This window comes from Cinclus cinclus, unplaced genomic scaffold (assembly GCF_963662255.1).
Source record: "Cinclus cinclus unplaced genomic scaffold, bCinCin1.1 SCAFFOLD_36, whole genome shotgun sequence".
Taxonomy (NCBI): domain Eukaryota; kingdom Metazoa; phylum Chordata; class Aves; order Passeriformes; family Cinclidae; genus Cinclus; species Cinclus cinclus.
This window is the reverse complement of record NW_026912055.1, coordinates 1,098,093-1,123,726: the sequence shown is the minus strand read 5'-3', so window position 1 is coordinate 1,123,726 and position 25,634 is coordinate 1,098,093.

Here is a 25,634-nt window from a genome sequence, read left to right as displayed (position 1 = left end):
CTGTGGCCTGACCAGGGATTTTACACACAAAAATTCCAGATGGTCGAGGATTTCTCCCAGACCAAAGCTGCCCCTTTCTCCAAACCTGGCTGCCAATTGAGTGCCAAACGTCCCCTCCAAAATTACATCTGGCAAGTGGGCGCTGGACTTTTCCTTCCTGTGAAAATTGCCACCTTACAGATCCAACTTGCCTGTCACCTGACCGGGGATTTTACACACAAAAATTCCAGATGGTCGAGGATTCCTCCCACACCAAAGATGCCCCTTTCTCCAAACCTGGCTGCCATTTGAGTGCCAAATGTGCCCGCCAAAATGACATCTGGCAAGTTGGGTCTTGACTTTGTCTTCCTGTGCAAAAGTGCCACCTTACAGAGCCGACTTGCCTGTGCCCTGACCGGGGATTACACACACAAAAATTCCTGATGGTCAAGGATTTCTCCCAGACCAAAGCTGCCCCTTTCTCCAAACCTGGCTGCCATTGGAGTGCCAAACGTGCCCTCCAAAATGACATCTGCCAAGTGGCCTCTGGACTTTTTCTTCCTGCGCAAAAGTGCCACCTTACAGAGCCAACTTGCCTGTGGCCTGACGGGGGATTTTACACACAAAAATTCCAGATGGTCGAGGATTTCTCCCAGACCAAAGCTGCCCCTTTCTCCAAACCTGGGTGACATTTGAGTGCCAAACATGCCCTCCAAAATGACATCTGCCAAGCTGGGTTTGACTTCTTCCTGTGCAAAAGTGCCACCATACAGAGCCAACTTGCCTGTGGCCTGACCCGGGATTTTACACACAAAAATTCCAGATGGTCAAGGATTTCTCCCAGACCAAAGCTGCCCCTTTCTCCAAACCTGGCTGCCATTTGAGTGCCAAACGTGCCCTCCAAAATGACATCTGGCAAGTTGGGTCTTGACTTTTTCTTCCTGTGCAAAAGTGCCACCATACAAATCCAACTTGCCTGTGACCTGACCAGGGATTTTACACACAAAAATTCCAGATGGTCGAGGATTTCTCCCAGACCAAAGCTGCCCCTTTCTCCAAACCTGGCTGACATTTGAGTGCCAAACATGCCCTCCAAAATGACATCTGCCAAGCTGGGTTTGACTTCTTCTTCCTGTGCAAAAGTGCCACCTTACAGAGCCAACTTGCCTGTGACCTGACCGGGGATTACACATACAATAATTCCAGATGGTCAAGGATTTCTCCCAGACCAAAGATGCCCCTTTCTCCAAACCTGGCTGCCATTTGAGTACCAAACGTGCCCTCCAAAATGACATCTGCCAAGTGGGCTCTGGATTTTTCTTCCTGCGCAAAAGTGCCACCTTACAGAGCCAACTTGCCTGTGGCCTGACGGGGGATTTTACACACAAAAATTCCAGATGGTCAAGGATTTCTCCCAGACCAAAGCTGCCCCTTTCTCCAAACCTGGCTGCCATTTGAGTGCCAAACGTGCCCTCCAAAATGACATCTGCCAAGTGGGCTCTGGACTTTTTCTTCCTGCGCAAAAGTGCCACCTTACAGAGCCAACTTGCCTGTGGCCTGACCAGGGATTTTACACATAAAAATTCCAGATGGTCAAGGATTTCTCCCAGACCAAAGCTGCCCCTTTCTCCAAACCTGGCTGCCATTTGAGTGCCAAACGTGCCCTCCAAAATGACATCTGCCAAGTTGGGTCTTGACTTTGTCTTCCTGTGCAAAAGTGCCACCTTACAGAGACACCTTGCCTCTGGCCTGACGGGGGATTACACACACAAAAATTCCAGATGGTCGAGGATTTCTCCCAGACCAAAGCTGCCCCTTTCTCCAAACCTGGCTGCCATTTCAGTGCCAAACGAGCCCTCCAAAATGACATCTGGCAAGTTGGGTATTGACTTTTTCTTCCTGTGCAAAAGTGCCACCATACAGATCCAACCTGCCTGTGACCTGACCGGGGATTTTACACACAAAAATTCCAGATGGTCGAGGATTTCTCCCAGACCAAAGCTGCCCTTTTCTCCAAACCTGGCTGCCATTTGAGTGCAAACGTGCCCTCCAACATGGCATCTGCCAAGTGGGCTCTGGACTTTTCCTTCCTGTGAAAATTGCCACCTTACAGATCCAACTTGCCTGTGACCAGACCGGGGATTTTACACACAAAAATTCCAGATGGTCGAGGATTTCTACCACACCAAAGATGCCCCTTTCTCCAAACGTGGCTGCCATTTGAGTGTCGAATGTGCGCTCCAAAATGACATCTGCCAAGTGGGCTCTCGAGTTTTCCTTTCTGTGCAAAAGTGCCACCTTACAGAGACAACTTGCCTGTGGCCTGACCGGGGATTACACACACAAAAATTGCTGATGGTCAAGGATTTCTCCCAGACCAAAGCTGCCCCTTTCTCCAAACCTGGCTGCCATTTGAGTGCCAAACGTGCCCTCCAAAATGACATCTGCCAAGTGGCCTCTGGACTTTTTCTTCCTGTGCAAAAGTGCCACCTTAGAGAGCCAACTTGCCTGTGGCCTGACCAGGGATTTTACACACAAAAATTCCAGATGGTCGGGGATTTCTCCCAGGCCAAAGCTGCCCCTTTCTCCAAACCGGGCTGCCATTTGAGTGCCAAACGTGCCCTCCAAAATGACATCTGCCAAGTTGGGTCTTGACTTTTCCTTCCTGTGCAAAAGTGCCACCTTACAGAGACAACTTGCCTGTGGCCTGATGGGGGATTGCACACACAAAAATTCCAGATGGTCGAGGATTTATCCCAGAGCAAAGCTGCCCCTTTCTCCAAACCTGGCTGCCATTTGAGTGCCAAAGGTGCCCTCCAAAATGACATCTGCCAAGCTGGGTTTGACTTCTTCTTCCTGTGCAAAAGTGCCACCTTACAGAGCCAACTTGCCTGTGACCTGACCGTGGATTACACATACAAAAATTCCAGATGGTCGAGGATTTCTCCCAGACCAAAGATGCCCCTTTCTCCAAACCTGGCTGCCATTTGAGTGCCAAATGTGCCCTCCAAAATGACATCTGCCAAGTGGGTCTCGACTTTTCCTTTCTGTGCAAATTGCCACCTTACAGGGCCAACTTGCCTGTGGCCTGAGCAGGGATTTTACACACACAAAAATTCCAGATGGTCAAGGATTTCTCCCAGACCAAAGCTGCCCCTTTCTCCAAACCTGGCTGCCATTTGAGTGCCAAACGTGCCCTCCAAAATGACATCTGCCAAGTTGGGTCTTGACTTTTTCTTCCTGTGCAAAAGTGCCACCATACAGATCCAACTTGCCTGTGACCTGACCAGGGATTTTACACACAAAAATTCCAGATGGTCAAGGATTTCTCCCAGACCAAAGCTGCCCCTTTCTCCAAACCTGGCTGCCATTTGAGTGCCAAACGTGCCCTCCAAAATGACATCTGCCAAGTGGGCTCTGGACTTTTCCTTCCTGTGCAAAAGTGCCACCTTAGAGAGCCAACTTGCCTGTGACCTGACCGGGGATTACACACACAAAAATTTCAGATGGTCGAGGATTTCTCCCAGACCAAAGCTGCCCCTTTCTCCAAACCTGGCTGCCATTTGAGTGCCAAACGTGCCCTCCAAAATTACATCTGCCAAGTTGGGTCTTGACTTTTTCTTTCTGTGCAAAAGTGCCACCTTACAGAGACAACTTGCCTGTGGCCTGACCAGTGATTTTACACACAAAAATTCCAGATGGTCAAGGATTTCTCCCAGACCAAAGCTGCCCCTTTCTCCAAACCTGGCTGCCATTTGAGTGCCAAACGTGCCCTCCAAAATGACATCAGCGAAGTGGGCGCTGGACTTTTCCTTCCTGTGAAAATTGCCACCTTACAGATCCAACATGCCTGTCACCTGACCGGGGATTTTACACACAAAAATTCCAGATGGTCGAGGATTTCTCCCAGACCAAAGCTGCCCCTTTCTCCAAACCTGGCTGCCATTTGATAGCCAAACGAGCCCTCCAAAATGACATCTGGCAAGTTGGGTCTTGACTTTTTCTGCCTGTGCAAAAGTGCCACCTTACAGAGCCAACTTGCCTGTGACCTGACCGGGGATTACACACACAAAAATTTCAGATGGTCGAGGATTTCTCCCAGACCAAAGCTGCCCCTTTCTCCAAACCTGGCTGCCATTTGAGTGCCAAACGTGCCCTCCAAAATGACATCTGCCAAGTTGGGTCTTGACTTTGTCCTCCTGTGCAAAAGTGCCACCTTACAGAGCCAACTTGCCTGTGGCCTGACCAGTGATTTTACACGCAAAAATTCCAGATGGTCGAGGATTTATCCCAGACCAAAGCTGCCCCTTTCTCCAAACCTGGCTGCCATTTGAGTGCCAAACATGCCCTCCAAAATGACATCAGCGAAGTGGGCGCTGGACTTTTCCTTCCTGTGAAAATTGCCACCTTACAGATCCAACTTGCCTGTCACCTGACCGGGGATTTTACACACAAAAATTCCAGATGGTCGAGGATTTCTCCCAGACCAAAGCTGCCCCTTTCTCCAAACCTGGCTGCCATTGGAGTGCCAAACGTGCCCTCCAAAATGACATCTGCCAAGTGGGCTCTCGACTTTTCCTTTCTGTGCAAATCGCCACCTTACAGAGCCAACTTGCCTGTGGCCTGAGCAGGGATTTTACACACACAAAAATTCAAGATGGTCAAGGATTTCTCCCAGACCAAAGCTGCCCCTTTCTCCAAACCTGGCTCCCATTTGAGTGCCAAACGTGCCCTCCAAAATGACATCTGCCAAGTTGGGTCTTGACTTTTTCTTCCTGTGCAAAAGTGCCACCTTACAGAGCCAACTTGCCTGTGGCCTGACCAGGGATTTTACACACAAAAATTCCAGATGGTCGAGGATTTCTCCCAGACCAAAGCTGCCCCTTTCTCCAAACCTGGCTGCCAATTGAGTGCCAAACGTCCCCTCCAAAATTACATCTGGCAAGTGGGCTCTGGACTTTGTCTTCCTGTGAAAATTGCCAACATACAGAGCCAACTTGCCTGTGACCTGACCCGGGATTTTACACACAAAAATTTCAGATGGTCGAGGATTTCTCCCAGACCAAAGCTGCCCCTTTCTCCAAACCTGGCTGCCATTTGATAGCCAAACATGCCCTTCAAAATGACATCTGCCAAGTGGGCTCAGGACTTTTTCTTCCTGTGCAAAAGTGCCACCTTACAGAGCCAACTTGCCTGTGGCCTGACCGGGGATTTTACACACAAAAATTCCAGATGGTCGAGGATTTCTCCCAGACCAAAGCTGCCCCTTTCTCCAAACCTGGCTGCCATTTGAGTGCCAAACGTGCCCTCCAAAATGACATCTGCCAAGTGGGCGCTGGACTTTTCCTTCCTGTGCAAATTGCCACCTTACAGAGCCAACTTGCCTGTGACCAGACCGGGGATTTTACACACAAAAATTCCAGATGGTCGAGGATTTCTACCACACCAAAGATGCCCCTTTCTCCAAACCTGGCTGCCATTGGAGTGCCAAACGTGCCCTCCAAAATGACATCTGCCAAGTTGGGTCTTGACTTTTTCTTCCTGTGCAAAAGTGCCACCTTACAGAGACAACTTGCCTGTGGCCTGACCGGGGATTACACACACAAAAATTCCTGATGGTCAAGGATTTCTCCCAGACCAAAGCTGCCCCTTTCTCCAAACCTGGCTGCCATTGGAGTGCCAAACGTGCCCTCCAAAATGACATCTGGCAAGATGGGTCTTGACTTTTTCTTCCTGTGGAAAAGTGCCACCTTACAGAGCCAACTTGCCTGTGACCTGACCGGGGATTTTACACACAAAAATTCCAGATGTTCAAGGATTTCTCCCACACCAAAGCTGCCCCTTTCTCCAAACCTGGCTGCCATTTGAGTGCCAAACATGCCCTCCAAAATGACATCTGCAAAGCTGGGTTTGACTTCTTCTTCCTGTGCAAAAGTGCCACCTTACAGAGCCAACTTGACTGTGGCCTGACCGGGGATTTTACACACAAAAATTCCAGATGGTCGAGGATTTCTCCCAGACCAAAGCTGCCCCTTTCTCCAAACCTGGCTGCCATTTGAGTGCCAAACGTGCCCTCCAAAATGACATCTGCCAAGTTGGGTCTTGACTTTGTCTTCCTGTGCAAAAGTGCCACCTTACAGAGACAACTTGCCTGTGGCCTGACCAGTGATTTTACACACAAAAATTCCAGATGGTCGAGGATTTATCCCAGAGCAAAGCTGCCCCTTTCTCCAAACCTGGCTGCCATTTGAGTGCCAAACGTGCCCTCCAAAATGACATCAGCGAAGTGGGCGCTGGACTTTTCCTTCCTGTGAAAATTGCCACCTTACAGATCCAACTTGCCTGTCACCTGACCGGGGATTTTACACACAAAAATTCCAGATGGTCGAGGATTTCTCCCAGACCAAAGCTGCCCCTTTCTCCAAACCTGGCTGCCATTGGAGTGCCAAACGTGCCCTCCAAAATGACATCTGCCAAGTGGGCTCTCGACTTTTCCTTTCTGTGCAAATTGCCACCTTACAGAGCCAACTTGCCTGTGGCCTGAGCAGGGATTTTACACACACAAAAATTCCAGATGGTCAAGGATTTCTCCCAGACCAAAGCTGCCCCTTTCTCCAAACCTGGCTCCCATTTGAGTGCCAAACGTGCCCTCCAAAATGACATCTGCCAAGTTGGGTCTTGACTTTTTCTTCCTGTGCAAAAGTGCCACCTTACAGAGCCAACTTGCCTGTGGCCTGACCAGGGATTTTACACACAAAAATTCCAGATGGTCGAGGATTTCTCCCAGACCAAAGCTGCCCCTTTCTCCAAACCTGGCTGCCATTTGAGTGCCAAACGTGCCCTCCAAAATTACATCTGGCAAGCTGGGTCTTGACTTTTTCTTCCTGTGCAAAAGTGCCACCATACAGATCCAACTTGCCTGTGACCTGACCAGGGATTTTACACACAAAAATTCCAGATGGTCAAGGATTTCTCCCAGACCAAAGCTGCCCCTTTCTCCAAACCTGGCTGCCATTTGAGTGCCAAACGTGCCCTCCAAAATGACATCTGCCAAGTGGGCTCTGGACTTTTCCTTCCTGTGCAAAAGTGCCACCTTAGAGAGCCAACTTGCCTGTGACCTGACCGGGGATTACACACACAAAAATTTCAGATGGTCGAGGATTTCTCCCAGACCAAAGCTGCCCCTTTCTCCAAACCTGGCTGCCATTTGAGTGCCAAACGTGCCCTCCAAAATTACATCTGCCAAGTTGGGTCTTGACTTTTTCTTTCTGTGCAAAAGTGCCACCTTACAGAGACAACTTGCCTGTGGCCTGACCAGTGATTTTACACACAAAAATTCCAGATGGTCGAGGATTTCTCCCAGACCAAAGCTGCCCCTTTCTCCAAACCTGGCTGCCATTTGAGTGCCAAACGTGCCCTCCAAAATGACATCAGCGAAGTGGGCGCTGGACTTTTCCTTCCTGTGAAAATTGCCACCTTACAGATCCAACATGCCTGTCACCTGACCGGGGATTTTACACACAAAAATTCCAGATGGTCGAGGATTTCTCCCAGACCAAAGCTGCCCCTTTCTCCAAACCTGGCTCCCATTTGAGTGCCAAACGTGCCCTCCAAAATGACATCTGCCAAGTTGGGTCTTGACTTTTTCTTCCTGTGCAAAAGTGCCACCTTACAGAGCCAACTTGCCTGTGGCCTGACCAGGGATTTTACACACAAAAATTCCAGATGGTCGAGGATTTCTCCCAGACCAAAGCTGCCCCTTTCTCCAAACCTGGCTGCCAATTGAGTGCCAAACGTCCCCTCCAAAATTACATCTGGCAAGTGGGCTCTGGACTTTGTCTTCCTGTGAAAATTGCCAACATACAGAGCCAACTTGCCTGTGACCTGACCCGGGATTTTACACACAAAAATTTCAGATGGTCGAGGATTTCTCCCAGACCAAAGCTGCCCCTTTCTCCAAACCTGGCTGCCATTTGAGTGCCAAACGTGCCCTCTAAAATGACATCTGCCAAGTGGGCGCTGGACTTTTCCTTGCTGTGAAAATTGCCACCTTACAGAGCCAACTTGCCTGTGACCAGACCGGGGATTTTACACACAAAAATTCCAGATGGTCGAGGATTTCTACCACACCAAAGATGCCCCTTTCTCCAAACCTGGCTGCCATTGGAGTGCCAAACGTGCCCTCCAAAATGACATCTGCCAAGTTGGGTCTTGACTTTTTCTTCCTGTGCAAAAGTGCCACCTTACAGAGACAACTTGCCTGTGGCCTGACCGGGGATTACACACACAAAAATTCCTGATGGTCAAGGATTTCTCCCAGACCAAAGCTGCCCCTTTCTCCAAACCTGGCTGCCATTGGAGTGCCAAACGTGCCCTCCAAAATGACATCTGGCAAGATGGGTCTTGACTTTTTCTTCCTGTGGAAAAGTGCCACCTTACAGAGCCAACTTGCCTGTGACCTGACCGGGGATTTTACACACAAAAATTCCAGATGTTCAAGGATTTCTCCCACACCAAAGCTGCCCCTTTCTCCAAACCTGGCTGCCATTTGAGTGCCAAACATGCCCTCCAAAATGACATCTGCAAAGCTGGGTTTGACTTCTTCTTCCTGTGCAAAAGTGCCACCTTACAGAGCCAACTTGACTGTGGCCTGACCGGGGATTTTACACACAAAAATTCCAGATGGTCGAGGATTTCTCCCAGACCAAAGCTGCCCCTTTCTCCAAACCTGGCTGCCATTTGAGTGCCAAACGTGCCCTCCAAAATTACATCTGGCAAGCTGGGTCTTGACTTTTTCTTCCTGTGCAAAAGTGCCACCATACAGATCCAACTTGCCTGTGACCTGACCAGTGATTTTACACACAAAAATTCCAGATGGTCGAGGATTTCTCCCAGACCAAAGCTGCCCCTTTCTCCAAACCTGGCTGCCATTTGAGTGCCAAACGTGCCCTCCAAAATGACATCAGCGAAGTGGGCGCTGGACTTTTCCTTCCTGTGAAAATTGCCACCTTACAGATCCAACTTGCCTGTCACCTGACCGGGGATTTTACACACAAAAATTCCAGATGGTCGAGGATTCCTCCCACACCAAAGATGCCCCTTTCTCCAAACCTGGCTGCCATTGGAGTGCCAAATGTGCCCGCCAAAATGACATCTGGCAAGTTGGGTCTTGACTTTTTCTGCCTGTGCAAAAGTGCCACCTTACAGAGCCAACTTGCCTGTGACCTGACCGGGGATTACACACACAAAAATTTCAGATGGTCGAGGATTTCTCCCAGACCAAAGCTGCCCCTTTCTCCAAACCTGGCTGCCATTTGAGTGCCAAACGTGCCCTCCAAAATGACATCAGCGAAGTGGGCGCTGGACTTTTCCTTCCTGTGAAAATTGCCACCTTACAGATCCAACTTGCCTGTCACCTGACCGGGGATTTTACACACAAAAATTCCAGATGGTCGAGGATTTCTCCCAGACCAAAGCTGCCCCTTTCTCCAAACCTGGCTGCCATTTGAGTGCCAAACGTGCCCTCCAAAATGACATCTGCCAAGTTGGGTCTTGACTTTGTCTTCCTGTGCAAAAGTGCCACCTTACAGAGACAACTTGCCTGTGGCCTGACCAGTGATTTTACACACAAAAATTCCAGATGGTCGAGGATTTCTCCCAGAGCAAAGCTGCCCCTTTCTCCAAACCTGGCTGCCATTTGAGTGCCAAACGTGCCCTCCAAAATGACATCTGCCAAGTGGGCTCTCGACTTTTCCTTTCTGTGCAAATTGCCACCTTACAGAGCCAACTTGCCTGTGGCCTGACCAGGGATTTTACACACAAAAATTCCAGATGGTCGAGGATTTCTCCCAGACCAAAGCTGCCCCTTTCTCCAAACCTGGCTGCCAATTGAGTGCCAAACGTCCCCTCCAAAATTACATCTGGCAAGTGGGCTCTGGACTTTTCCTTCCTGTGAAAATTGCCAACATACAGAGCCAACTTGCCTGTGACCTGACCCGGGATTTTACACACAAAAATTTCAGATGGTCGAGGATTTCTCCCAGACCAAAGCTGCCCCTTTCTCCAAACCTGGCTGCCATTTGATAGCCAAACATGCCCTTCAAAATGACATCTGCCAAGTGGGCTCAGGACTTTTTCTTCCTGTGCAAAAGTGCCACCTTACAGAGCCAACTTGCCTGTGACCAGACCGGGGATTTTACACACAAAAATTCCAGATGGTCGAGGATTTCTACCACACCAAAGCTGCCCCTTTCTCCAAACCTGGCTGCCATTTGAGTGCCAAACGTGCCCTCCAAAATGACATCTGCCAAGTTGGGTCTTGACTTTTTCTTCCTGTGCAAAAGTGCCACCTTACAGAGACAACTTGCCTGTGGCCTGACCGGGGATTACACACACAAAAATTCCTGATGGTCAAGGATTTCTCCCAGACCAAAGCTGCCCCTTTCTCCAAACCTGGCTGCCATTTGAGTGCCAAACGTGCCCTCCAAAATGACATCTGCCAAGTGGCCTCTGGACTTTTTCTTCCTGTGCAAAAGTGCCACCTTACAGAGCCAACTTGCCTGTGGCCTGACCAGGGATTTTACACACAAAAATTCCAGATGGTCGGGGATTTCTCCCAGACCAAAGCTGCCCCTTTCTCCAAACCTGGCTGCCATTTGAGTGCCAAACGTGCCCTCCAAAATGACATCTGCCAAGTGGGCGCTGGACTTTTCCTTCCTGTGAAAATTGCCACCTTACAGAGCCAACTTGCCTGTGGCCTGACCAGGGATTTTACACACAAAAATTCCAGATGGTCGAGGATTTCTCCCAGAGCAAAGCTGCCCCTTTCTCCAAACCTGGCTGCCATTTGAGTGCCAAACATGCCCTTCAAAATGACATCTGCCAAGTGGGCTCAGGACTTTTTCTTCCTGTGCAAAAGTGCCACCTTACAGAGCCAACTTGCCTGTGACCTGACCGGGGATTTTACACACAAAAATTCCAGATGGTCAAGGATTTCTCCCAGACCAAAGCTGCCCCTTTCTCCAAACCTGGCTGCCATTTGAGTGCCAAACGTGCCCTCCAAAATGACATCTGGCATGTTGGGTCTTGACTTTTTCTTCCTGTGCAAAAGTGCCACCATACAAATCCAACTTGCCTGTGACCTGACCAGGGATTTTACACACAAAAATTCCAGATGGTCAAGGATTTCTCCCAGACCAAAGCTGCCCCTTTCTCCAAACCTGGCTGCCAATTGAGTGCCAAACGTCCCCTCCAAAATGACATCTGCCAAGTTGGGTCTTCACTTCGTCTTCCCGCGCAAAAGTGCCACCTTACAGAGCCAACTTGCCTGTGGCCTGACCAGGGATTTTACACACAAAAATTCCAGATGGTCGAGGATTTCTCCCAGACCAAAGCTGCCCCTTTCTCCAAACCTGGCTGCCATTTGAGTGCCAAACGCGCCCTCCAAAATGACATCTGGCAAGTGGGCGCTGGAGTTTTCCTTCCCGTGCAAATTGCCAACATACAGAGCCAACTTGCCTGTGGCCTGACCCGGGATTTTACAAACAAAAATTTCAGATGGTCGAGGATTTCTCCCAGACCAAAGCTGCCCCTTTCTCCAAACCTGGCTGCCATTTGAGTGCCAAACGTGCCCTCCAAAATGACATCTGCCAAGTTGGGTCTTGACTTTGTCTTCCTGTGCAAAAGTGCCACCTTACAGAGACACCTTGCCTGTGGCCTGACGGGGGATTACACACACAAAAATTCCAGATGGTCGAGGATTTCTCCCAGACCAAAGCTGCCCCTTTCTCCAAACCTGGCTGCCATTTCAGTGCCAAACGAGCCCTCCAAAATGACATCTGGCAAGTTGGGTCTTGACTTTTTCTTCCTGTGCAAAAGTGCCACCTTACAGAGACAACTTGCCTGTGGCCTGACCAGTGATTTTACACACAAAAATTCCAGATGGTCGAGGATTTCTCCCAGAGCAAAGCTGCCCCTTTCTCCAAACCTGGCTGCCATTTGAGTGCCAAACGTGCCCTCCAAAATGACATCAGCGAAGTGGGCGCTGGACTTTTCCTTCCTGTGAAAATTGCCACCTTACAGATCCAACTTGCCTGTGGCCTGACCGGGGATTTTACACACAAAAATTCCAGATGGTCGAGGATTCCTCCCAGACCAAAGATGCCCCTTTCTCCAAACCTGGCTGCCATTTGAGTGCCAAACGTGCCCTCCAAAATGACATCTGGCAAGTTGGGTCTTGACTTGGTCTTCCTGTGCAAAAGTGCCACCTTACAGAGACAACTTGCTTGTGGCCTGACCAGGGATTTTACACACAAAAATTCCAGATGGTCAAGGATTTCTCCCAGACCAAAGCTGCCCCTTTCTCCAAACCTGGCTGCCATTTGAGTGCCAAACGTGCCCTCCAAAATGACATCTGGCAAGTTGGGTCTTGACTTTTTCTTCCTGTGCAAAAGTGCCACCATACAAATCCAACTTGCCTGTGACCTGACCAGGGATTTTACACACAAAAATTCCAGATGGTCAAGGATTTCTCCCAGACCAAAGCTGCCCCTTTCTCCAAACCTGGCTGCCAATTGAGTGCCAAACGTCCCCTCCAAAATGACATCTGCCAAGTTGGGTCTTCACTTCGTCTTCCCGCGCAAAAGTGCCACCTTACAGAGCCAACTTGCCTGTGGCCTGACCAGGGATTTTACACACAAAAATTCCAGATGGTCGAGGATTTCTCCCAGACCAAAGCTGCCCCTTTCTCCAAACCTGGGTGACATTTGAGTGCCAAACATGCCCTCCAAAATGAGATCTGCCAAGCTGGGTTTGACTTCTTCTTCCTGTGCAAAAGTGCCACCTTACAGAGCCAACTTGCCTGTGACCTGACCGGGGATTACACATACAATAATTCCAGATGGTCGAGGATTTCTCCCAGACCAAAGATGCCCCTTTCTCCAAACCTGGCTGCCATTTGAGTGCCAAACGTGCCCTCCAAAATGACATCTGCCAAGTTGGGTCTTGACTTTTTCTTCCTGCACAAAAGTGCCACCTTACAGAGCCAACTTGCCTGTGGCCTGACCAGGGATTTTACACACAAAAATTCCAGATGGTCGAGGATTTCTACCACACCAAAGATGCCCCTTTCTCCAAACCTGGCTGCCATTTGAGTGCCAAACGTGCCCTCCAAAATGACATCAGCGAAGTGGGCGCTGGACTTTTCCTTCCTGTGAAAATTGCCACCTTACAGATCCAACTTGCCTGTGGCCTGACCAGGGATTTTACACACAAAAATTCCAGATGGTCGAGGATTCCTCCCAGACAAAAGATGCCCCTTTCTCCAAACCTGGCTGCCATTTGAGTGCCAAACGTGCCCGCCAAAATGACATCTGGCATGTTGGGTCTTGACTTTGTCTTCCTGTGCAAAAGTGCCACCTTACAGAGACAACTTGCTTGTGGCCTGACCAGGGATTTTACACACAAAAATTCCAGATGGTCAAGGATTTCTCCCAGACCAAAGCTGCCCCTTTCTCCAAACCTGGCTGCCATTTGAGTGCCAAACGTGCCCTCCAAAATGACATCTGCCAAGTTGGGTCTTGACTTTTTCTTCCTGTGCAAAAGTGCCACCATACAAATCCAACTTGCCTGTGACCTGACCAGGGATTTTACACACAAAAATTCCAGATGGTCAAGGATTTCTCCCAGACCAAAGCTGCCCCTTTCTCCAAACCTGGCTGCCATTTGAGTGCCAAACGTGCCCTCCAAAATGACATCAGCGAAGTGGGCGCTGGACTTTTCCTTCCTGTGAAAATTGCCACCTTACAGATCCAACTTGCCTGTCACCTGACCGGGGATTTTACACACAAAAATTCCAGATGGTCGAGGATTTCTCCCAGACCAAAGCTGCCCCTTTCTCCAAACCCGGCTGCCATTGGAGTGCCAAACGTGCCCTCCAAAATGACATCTGCCAAGTGGGCTCTCGACTTTTCCTTTCTGTGCAAATTGCCACCTTACAGAGCCAACTTGCCTGTGGCCTGAGCAGGGATTTTACACACACAAAAATTCAAGATGGTCAAGGATTTCTCCCAGACCAAAGCTGCCCCTTTCTCCAAACCTGGCTCCCATTTGAGTGCCAAACGTGCCCTCCAAAATGACATCTGCCAAGTTGGGTCTTGACTTTTTCTTCCTGTGCAAAAGTGCCACCTTACAGAGCCAACTTGCCTGTGGCCTGACCAGGGATTTTACACACAAAAATTCCAGATGGTCGAGGATTTCTCCCAGACCAAAGCTGCCCCTTTCTCCAAACCTGGCTGCCAATTGAGTGCCAAACGTCCCCTCCAAAATTACATCTGGCAAGTGGGCTCTGGACTTTTCCTTCCTGTGAAAATTGCCAACATACAGAGCCAACTTGCCTGTGACCTGACCCGGGATTTTACACACAAAAATTTCAGATGGTCGAGGATTTCTCCCAGACCAAAGCTGCCCCTTTCTCCAAACCTGGCTGCCATTTGATAGCCAAACATGCCCTTCAAAATGACATCTGCCAAGTGGGCTCAGGACTTTTTCTTCCTGTGCAAAAGTGCCACCTTACAGAGCCAACTTGCCTGTGGCCTGACCGGGGATTTTACACACAAAAATTCCAGATGGTCGAGGATTTCTCCCAGACCAAAGCTGCCCCTTTCTCCAAACCTGGCTGCCATTTGAGTGCCAAACGTGCCCTCCAAAATGACATCTGCCAAGTGGGCTCTGGACTTTTCCTTCCTGTGAAAATTGCCACCTTACAGAGCCAACTTGCCTGTGACCAGACCGGGGATTTTACACACAAAAATTCCAGATGGTCGAGGATTTCTACCACACCAAAGCTGCCCCTTTCTCCAAACCTGGCTGCCATTTGAGTGCCAAACGTGCCCTCCAAAATGACATCTGCCAAGTTGGGTCTTGACTTTTTCTTCCTGTGCAAAAGTGCCACCTTACAGAGACAACTTGCCTGTGGCCTGACCGGGGATTACACACACAAAAATTCCTGATGGTCAAGGATTTCTCCCAGACCAAAGCTGCCCCTTTCTCCAAACCTGGCTGCCATTTGAGTGCCAAACGTGCCCTCCAAAATGACATCTGCCAAGTGGGCGCTGGACTTTTCCTTCCTGTGAAAATTGCCACCTTACAGAGCCAACTTGCCTGTGGCCTGACCAGGGATTTTACACACAAAAAATTCAGATGGTCGAGGATTTCTCCCAGACCAAAGCTGCCCCTTTCTCCAAACCTGGCTGCCATTTGAGTGCCAAACATGCCCTTCAAAATGACATCTGCCAAGTGGGCTCAGGACTTTTTCTTCCTGTGCAAAAGTGCCACCTTACAGAGCCAACTTGCCTGTGACCTGACCGGGGATTTTACACACAAAAATTCCAGATGGTCAAGGATTTCTCCCAGACCAAAGCTGCCCCTTTCTCCAAACCTGGCTGCCATTTGAGTGCCAAACGTGCCCTCCAAAATGACATCTGGCAAGTTGGGTCTTGACTTTTTCTTCCTGTGCAAAAGTGCCACCATACAAATCCAACTTGCCTGTGACCTGACCAGGGATTTTACACACAAAAATTCCAGATGGTCAAGGATTTCTCCCAGACCAAAGCTGCCCCTTTCTCCAAACCTGGCTGCCAATTGAGTGCCAAACGTCCCCTCCAAAATGACATCTGCCAAGTTGGGTCTTCACTTCGTCTTCCCGCGCAAAAGTGCCACCTTACAGAGCCAACTTGCCTGTGGCCTGACCAGGGATTTTACACACAAAAATTCCAGATGGTCGAGGATTTCTCCCAGACCAAAGCTGCCCCTTTCTCCAAACCTGGGTGACATTGGAGTGCCAAACGTGCCCTCCAAAATGACATCTGCCAAGCTGGATTTGACTTCTTCTTCCTGTGCAAAAGTGCCACCTTACAGAGCCAACTTGCCTGTGACCTGACCGGGGATTACACATACAATAATTCCAGATGGTCAAGGATTTCTCCCAGACCAAAGATGCCCCTTTCTCCAAACCTGGCTGCCATTTGAGTGCCAAACGTGCCCTCCAAAATGACATCTGGCAAGTTGGGTCTTGACTTTTTCTTCCTGTGCAAAAGTGCCACCATACAAATCCAACTTGCCTGTGACCTGACCAGGGATTTTACACACAAAAATTCCAGATGGTCAAGGATTTCTCCCAGACCAAAGCTGCCCCTTTCTCCAAACCTGGCTGCCAATTGAGTGCCAAACGTCCCCTCCAAAATGACATCTGCCAAGTTGGGTCTTCACTTCGTCTTCCCGCGCAAAAGTGCCACCTTACAGAGCCAACTTGCCTGTGGCCTGACCAGGGATTTTACACACAAAAATTCCAGATGGTCGAGGATTTCTCCCAGACCAAAGCTGCCCCTTTCTCCAAACCTGGGTGACATTTGAGTGCCAAACATGCCCTCCAAAATGACATCTGCCAAGCTGGGTTTGACTTCTTCTTCCTGTGCAAAAGTGCCACCTTACAGAGCCAACTTGCCTGTGACCTGACCGGGGATTACACATACAATAATTCCAGATGGTCAAGGATTTCTCCCAGACCAAAGATGCCCCTTTCTCCAAACCTGGCTGCCATTTGAGTGCCAAACGTGCCCTCCAAAATGACATCTGCCAAGTTGGGTCTTGACTTTTTCTTCCTGCACAAAAGTGCCACCTTACAGAGCCAACTTGCCTGTGGCCTGACCAGGGATTTTACACACAAAAATTCCAGATGGTCGAGGATTTCTCCCAGACCAAAGCTGCCCCTTTCTCCAAACCTGGCTGCCATTTGAGTGCCAAACGAGCCCTCCAAAATGACATCTGGCAAGTGGGCGCTGGAGTTTTCCTTCCCGTGCAAATTGCCAACATACAGAGCCAACTTGCCTGTGGCCTGACCAGGGATTTTACACACAAAAATTTCAGATGGTCGAGGATTTCTCCCAGACCAAAGCTGCCCCTTTCTCCAAACCTGGCTGCCATTTGAGTGCCAAACGTGCCCTCCAAAATGACATCTGCCAAGTTGGGTCTTGACTTTGTCTTCCTGTGCAAAAGTGCCACCTTACAGAGACAACTTGCCTGTGGCCTGACCAGGGATTTTACACACAAAAATTCCAGATGGTCAAGGATTTCTCCCAGACCAAAGCTGCCCCTTTCTCCAAACCTGGCTGCCAATTGAGTGCCAAACGTCCCCTCCAAAATGACATCTGCCAAGTTGGGTCTTCACTTCGTCTTCCCGCGCAAAAGTGCCACCTTACAGAGCCAACTTGCCTGTGGCCTGACCAGGGATTTTACACACAAAAATTCCAGATGGTCGAGGATTTCTCCCAGACCAAAGCTGCCCCTTTCTCCAAACCTGGGTGACATTTGAGTGCCAAACATGCCCTCCAAAATGACATCTGCCAAGCTGGGTTTGACTTCTTCTTCCTGTGCAAAAGTGCCACCTTACAGAGCCAACTTGCCTGTGACCTGACCGGGGATTACACATACAATAATTCCAGATGGTCAAGGATTTCTCCCAGACCAAAGATGCCCCTTTCTCCAAACCTGGCTGCCATTTGAGTGCCAAACGTGCCCTCCAAAATGACATCTGGCAAGTGGGCGCTGGAGTTTTCCTTCCCGCGCAAATTGCCAACATACAGAGCCAACTTGCCTGTGGCCTGACCCGGGATTTTACACACAAAAATTTCAGATGGTCGAGGATTTCTCCCAGACCAAAGCTGCCCCTTTCTCCAAACCTGGCTGCCATTTGAGTGCCAAACGTGCCCTCCAAAATGACATATGCCAAGCTGGGTTTGACTTCTTCTTCCTGTGCAAAAGTGCCACCTTACAGAGCCAACTTGCCTGTGGCCTGACCAGGGATTTTACACACAAAAATTCCAGATGGTCAAGGATTTCTCCCAGACCAAAGCTGCCCCTTTCTCCAAACCTGGCTGCCATTTGAGTGCCAAACGTGCCCTCCAAAATGACATCTGGCAAGTGGGCTCTGGACTTTTTCTTCCTGCGCAAAAGTGCCACCTTACAGAGACAACTTGCCTGTGGCCTGACCAGGGATTTTACACATAAAAATTCCAGATGGTCAAGGATTTCTCCCAGACCAAAGCTGCCCCTTTCTCCAAACCTGGCTGCCATTTGAGTGCCAAACGTGCCCTCCAAAATGACATCTGCCAAGTTGGGTCTTGACTTTTTCTTCCTGCACAAAAGTGCCACCTTACAGAGCCAACTTGCCTGTGGCCTGACCAGGGATTTTACACACAAAAATTCCAGATGGTCGAGGATTTCTACCACACCAAAGATGCCCCTTTCTCCAAACCTGGCTGCCATTTGAGTGCCAAACGAGCCCTCCAAAATGACATCTGGCAAGTGGGCGCTGGAGTTTTCCTTCCCGTGCAAATTGCCAACATACAGAGCCAACTTGCCTGTGGCCTGACCCGGGATTTTACACACAAAAATTTCAGATGGTCGAGGATTTCTCCCAGACCAAAGCTGCCCCTTTCTCCAAACCTGGCTGCCATTGGAGTGCCAAACGTGCCCTCCAAAATGACATCTGCCAAGTTGGGTCTTGACTTTTTCTTCCTGTGCAAAAGTGCCACCTTACAGAGCCAACTTGCCTGTGGCCTGACCAGTGATTTTACACACAAAAATTCCAGATGGTCGAGGATTTCTCCCAGAGCAAAGCTGCCCCTTTCTCCAAACCTGGCTGCCAATTGAGTGCCAAACGTGCCCTCCAAAATGACATCAGCGAAGTGGGCGCTGGACTTTTCCTTCCTGTGAAAATTGCCACCTTACAGATCCAACTTGCCTGTGGCCTGACCAGGGATTTTACACACAAAAATTCCAGATGGTCGAGGATTCCTCCCAGACAAAAGATGCCCCTTTCTCCAAACCTGGCTGCCATTTGAGTGCCAAACGTGCCCTCCAAAATGACATCAGCCAAGTGGGCGCTGGACTTTTCCTTCCTGTGAAAATTGCCACCTTACAGATCCAACTTGCCTGTGTCCTGACCAGGGATTTTACACACAAAAATTCCAGATGGTCGAGGATTCCTCCCAGACCAAAGCTGCCCCTTTCTCCAAACCTGGCTGCCATTTGAGTGCCAAACATGCCCTTCAAAATGACATCTGCCAAGTGGGCTCAGGACTTTTTCTTCCTGTGCAAAAGTGCCACCTTACAGAGCCAACTTGCCTGTGGCCTGACCGGGGATTTTACACACAAAAATTCCAGATGGTCGAGGATTTCTCCCAGACCAAAGCTGCCCCTTTCTCCAAACCTGGCTGCCATTTGAGTGCCAAACGTGCCCTCCAAAATGACATCTGCCAAGTTGGGTCTTGACTTTTTCTTCCTGCACAAAAGTGCCACCTTACAGAGCCAACTTGCCTGTGGCCTGACCAGGGATTTTACACACAAAAATTCCAGATGGTCGAGGATTTCTACCACACCAAAGCTGCCCCTTTCTCCAAACCTGGCTGCCATTTGAGTGCCAAACGAGCCCTCCAAAATGACATCTGGCAAGTTGGGTCTTGACTTTTTCTTCCTGTGCAAAAGTGCCACCTTACAGAGACAACTTGCCTGTGGCCTGACCAGTGATTTTACACACAAAAATTCCAGATGGTCGAGGATTTCTCCCAGAGCAAAGCTGCCCCTTTCTCCAAACCTGGCTGCCATTTGAGTGCCAAACGTGCCCTCCAAAATGACATCAGTGAAGTGGGCGCTGGACTTTTCCTTCCTGTGAAAATTGCCACCTTACAGATCCAACTTGCCTGTGGGCTGACCGGGGATTTTACACACAAAAATTCCAGATGGTCAAGGATTTCTCCCAGACCAAAGCTGCCCCTTTCTCCAAACCTGGCTGCCATTTGAGTACCAAACGTGCCCTCCAAAATGACATCTGCCAAGTGGGCTCTGGACTTTTCCTTCCTGTGAAAATTGCCACCTTACAGATCCAACCTGCCTGTGACCAGACCGGGGATTTTACACACAAAAATTCCAGATGGTCGAGGATTTCTCCCAGACCAAAGCTGCCCCTTTCTCCAAACCTGGCTGCCATTTGAGTGCCAAACGTGCCCTCCAAAGTGACATCTGCCAAGTTGGGTCTTGACTTTTTCTTCCTGCACAAAAGTGCCACCTTACAGAGCCAACTTGCCTGTGACCTGACCGGGGATTACACATACAATAATTCCAGATGGTCAAGGATTTCTCCCAGACCAAAGATGCCCCTTTCTCCAAACCTGGCTGCCATTTGAGTGCCAAATGTGCCCTCCAAAATGACATCTGCCAAGTGGGCTCTCGACTTTTCCTTTCTGTGCAAATTGCAACCTTACAGAGCCAACTTGCCTGTGGCCTGAGCAGGGATTTTACACACACAAAAATTCCAGATGGTCAAGGATTTCTCCCAGACCAAAGCTGCCCCTTTCTCCAAACCTGGCTGCCATTTGAGTGCCAAATGTGCCCTCCAAAATGACATCTGCCAAGTGGGCTCTCGACTTTTCCTTTCTGTGCAAATTGCCACCTTACAGAGACAACTTGCCTGTGGCCTGAGCAGGGATTTTACACACAAAAATTCCAGATGGTCGAGGATTTCTCCCAGACCAAAGCTGCCCCTTTCTCCAAACCTGGCTGCCAATTGAGTGCCAAACGTCCCCTCCAAAATGACATCTGGCAAGTGGGCGCTGGACTTTTCCTTCCTGTGCAAATTGCCAACATACAGAGCCAACTTGCCTGTGGCCTGACTGGGGATTTTACACACAAAAATTCCAGATGGTCGAGGATTTCTCCCAGACCAAAGCTGCCCCTTTCTCCAAACCTGGCTGCCATTTCAGTGCCAAACGTGTCCTCCAAAATGACATCTGGCAAGTTGGGTCTTGACTTTTCCTTCCTGTGCTAAAGTGCCACCTTACAGAGACAACTTGCCTGTGGCCTGACTGGGGATTTTACACACAAAAATTCCAGATGGTCGAGGATTTCTCCCTGACCAAAGCTGCCCCTTTCTCCAAACCTGGCTGCCATTTGAGTGGCAAACGAGCCCTCCAAAATGACCTCTGGCAAGTGGGCACTGGACTTTTCCTTCCTGTGCAAATTGCCAACATACAGAGCCAACTTGCCTGTGGCCTGACCCGGGATTTTACACACAAAAATTCCAGATGGTCGAGGATTTCTCCCACACCACAGATGCCCCTTTCTCCAAACCTGGCTGCCATTTGAGTGCCGAATGTGCCCTCCAAAATGACATCTGCCAAGTGGGCTCTCGACTTGTCCTTTCTGTGCAAATTGCCACTTTACAGAGCCAACTTGCCTGTGGCCTGACCAGGGATTTTACACACAAAAATTCCAGATGGTCGAGGATTTCTCCCAGACCAAAGCTGCCCGTTCCTCCAAACCTGGCTGCCATTTGAGTGCCAAACGTGCCCTCCAAAATGACATCTGCCAAGTAGGGTCTTGACTTTTTCTTCCTGTGCAAAAGTGCCAACTTACAGAGACAACTTGCCTGTGGCCTGACCCGGGATTACACACACAAAAATTCCAGATGGTCAAGGATTTCTCCCAGACCAAAGCTGCCCCTTTCTCCAAACCTGGCTGCCATTGGAGTGCCAAACATGCCCTCCAAAATGACATCTGCCAAGCTGGGTTTGACTTCTTCTTCCTGTGCAAAAGTGCCACCATACAGATCCAACTTGCCTGTGACGTGACCGGGGATTTTACACACAAAAATTCCAGATGGTCGAGGATTTCTCCCAGACCAAAGCTGCCCCTTTCTCCAAACCTGGCTGCCATTTGAGTGCAAACGTGCCCTCCAAAATGAAATCTGCCAAGTGGGCACTGGACTTTTCCTTCCTGTGAAAATTGCCACCTTACAGATCCAACTTGCCTGTGACCTGACCGGGGATTTTACACACAAAAATTCCAGATGGTCGAGGATTTCTCCCAGACCAAAGCTGCCCCTTTCTCCAAACCTGGCTGCCATTGGAGTGCCAAACATGCCCTCCAAAATGACATCTGCCAAGCTGGGTTTGACTTCTTCTTCCTGTGCAAAAGTGCCACCATACAGATCCAACTTGCCTGTGACCTGACCGGGGATTTTACACACAAAAATTCCTGATGGTCAAGGATTTCTCCCAGACCAAAGCTGCCCCTTTCTCCAAACCTGCCTGCCATTTGAGTGCAAACGTGCCCTCCAAAATGAAATCGGCCAAGCTGGGTTTGACTTCTTCTTCCTGTGCAAAAGTGCCACCTTACAGAGCCAACTTGCCTGTGACCAGACCGGGGATTACACATACAAAAATTCCAGATGGTCAAGGATTTCTCCCAGACCAAAGATGTCCCTTTCTCCAAACCTAGCTGCCATTTGAGTGCCAAATGTGCCCTCCAAAATGACATCTGCCAAGTGGGCTCTCGACTTTTCCTTTCTGTGCAAATTGCCACCTTACAGAGACAACTTGCCTGTGGCCTGACCAGGGATTTTACACACAAAAATTCCAGATGGTCAAGGATTTCTCCCAGACCAAAGCTGCCCCTTTCTCCAAACCTGGCTGCCATTGGAGTGCCAAACCTGCCCTCCAAAATGACATCTGGCAAGTTGGGTCTTGACTTTGTGTTCCTGTGCAAAAGTGCCACCTTACAGAGCCAACTTGCCTGTGGCCTCACCGGGGATTTTACACACAAAAATTCCAGATGGTCAAGGATTTCTCCCAGACCAAAGCTGCCCCTTTCTCCAAACCTGGCTGCCATTTGAGTGCCAAACGTGCCCTCCAAAATGACATCAGCCAAGTGGGCGCTGGACTTTTCCTTCCTGTGAAAATTGCCACCTTACAGAGCCAACTTGCCTGTGGCCTGACCGGGGATTTTACACACAAAAATTCCAGATGGTCGAGGATTTCTCCCAGACCAAAGCTGCCCTTTTCTCCAAACCTGGCTGCCATTTGAGTGCCAAACGTGCCCTCCAAAATGACATCTGCCAAGTTGGGTCTTGACTTTTTCTTCCTGTGCAAAAGTGCCACCTTACAGAGCCAACTTGCCTGTGGCCTGACCAGGGATTTTACACACAAAAATTCCAGATGGTCGAGGATTTCTCCCAGACCAAAGCTGCCCCTTTCTCCAAACCTGGCTGCCATTTGAGTGCCAAACCTGCCCTCCAAAATGACATCTGCCAAGTGGGCTCTGGAGTTTTCCTTCCTGTGAAAATTGCCACCTTACAGAGCCAACTTGCCTGTGACCTGACCGGGGATTTTACACACAAAAATTCCAGATGGTCGAGGATTTCTCCCAGACCAAAGCTGCCCCTTTCTCCAAACCTGGCTGCCATTTGAGTGCCAAACGTGCCCTCCAAAATGACATCTGCCAAGTTGGGTCTTGACTTTTTCTTCCTGTGCAAAAGTGCCACCATACAGATCCAACTTGCCTGTGACCAGACCGGGGATTTTACACACAAAAATTCCAGATGGTCGAGGATTTCTCCCAGACCAAAGCTGCCCCTTTCTCCAAACCTGGCTGCCATTTGAGTGCAAACGTGCCCTTCAACATGACATCTGCCAAGTGGGCTCTGGACTTTTCCTTCCTGTGAAAATTGCCACCTTACAGATCCAACTTGCCTGTGACCAGACCGGGGATTTTACACACAAAAATTCCAGATGGTCGAGGATTTCTCCCAGACCAAAGCTGCCCCTTTCTCCAAACCTGGCTGCCATTTGAGTGCCAAACATGGCCTCCAAAATGACATCTGCCAAGCTGGGTTTGACTTCTTCTTCCTGTGCAAAAGTGCCACCTTACAGAGACAACTTGCCTGTGACCTGACCGGGGATTACACATACAAAAATTCCAGATGTTCAAGGATTTCTCCCAGACCAAAGATGCCCCTTTCTCCAAACCTGGCTGCCATTTGAGTGCCAAACGTGCCCTCCAAAATGACATCTGCCAAGTGGGCTCTGGACTTTTTCTTCCTGCGCAAAAGTGCCACCATACAGAGCCAACTTGCCTGTGGCCTGAGCAGGGATTTTACACACAAAAATTCCAGATGGTCAAGGATTTCTCCCAGACCAAAGCTGCCCCTTTCTCCAAACCTGGCTGCCATTTGAGTGCCAAACGTGCCCTCCAAAATGACATCTGGCAAGTGGGCACTGGACTTTTCCTTCCTGTGCAAATTTCCAACATACAGAGCCAACTTGCCTGTGGCCTGACCGGGGATTTCACACACAAATATTCCAGATGCTCGAGGATTTCTCCCAGACCAAAGCTGCCCCTTGCTCCAAACCTGGCTGCCATTGGAGTGCCAAACGTCCCCTCCAAAATGACATCTGCCAAGTGGCCTCTGGACTTTTTCTTCCTGCGCAAAAGTGCCACCTTACAGAGCCAACTTGCCTGTGGCCTGACCAGGGATTTTACACACAAAAATTGCAGATGGTCGAGGATTTCTCCCAGACCAAAGCTGCCCCTTTCTCCAAACCTGGCTGCCATTGGAGTGCCAAACGTGCCCTCCAAAATGACATCTGCCAAGTTGGGTCTTGACTTTTTCTTCCTGTGCAAAAGTGCCACCTTAGAGAGACAACTTGCCTGTGGCCTGACCAGGGATTTTACACACAAAAATTCCAGATGGTCAAGGATTTCTCCCAGACCAAAGCTGCCCATTCCTCCAAACATAGCTCTCATTTGAGTGCCAAACATGCCCTCCAAAATGACATCTGGCAAGTGGGCGCTGGACTTTTTCTTCCCGTGCAAAAGTGCCACCTTACAGAGCCACCTTGACTGTGGCCTGACCGGGGATTTCACACACAAATGCTCCAGATGGTCGAGGATTTCTCCCAGACCAAAGCTGCCCCTTTCTCCAAACCTGGCTGCCTTTTGAGTGCCAAACATGCCCTCCAAAATGACATCTGCCAAGCTGGGTTTGACTTCTTCTTCCTGTGCAAAATTGCCACCATACAGATCCAACTTGCCTGTGACCTGACCGGGGATTTTACACACAAAAATTCCAGATGGTCAAGGATTTCTCCCAGACCAAAGCTGCCCCTTTCTCCAAACCTGCCTGCCATTTGAGTGCAAACGTGCCCTCCAAAATGAAATCTGCCAAGCTGGGTTTGACTTCTTCTTCCTGTGCAAAAGTGCCACCTTACAGAGCCAACTTGCCTGTGACCTGACCGCGGATTACACATACAAAAATTCCAGATGGTCAAGGATTTCGCCCAGACCAAAGATGCCCCTTTCTCCAAACCTGGCTGCCATTTGAGTGCCAAATGTGCCCTCCAAAATGACATCTGCCAAGTGGGCTCTCGACTTTTCCTTTCTGTGCAAATTGCCACCTTACAGAGACAACTTGCCTGTGGCATGACCAGGGATTTTACACACAAAAATTCCAGATGGTCGAGGATTTCTCCCAGACCAAAGCTGCCCCTTTCTCCAAACCTGGCTGCCATTTGAGTGCCAAACCTGCCCTCCAAAATGACATCTGGCAAGTTGGGTCTTGACTTTTTCTTCCTGTGCAAAAGTGCCACCTTACAGAGCCAACTTGCCTGTGGCCTCACCGGGGATTTTACACACAAAAATTCCAGATGGTCGAGGATTTCTCCCAGACCAAAGATGGCCCTTTCTCCAAACCTGGCTGCCATTTGAGTGCCAAACGTGCCCTCCAAAATGACATCAGCCAAGTGGGCGCTGGACTTTTCCTTCCT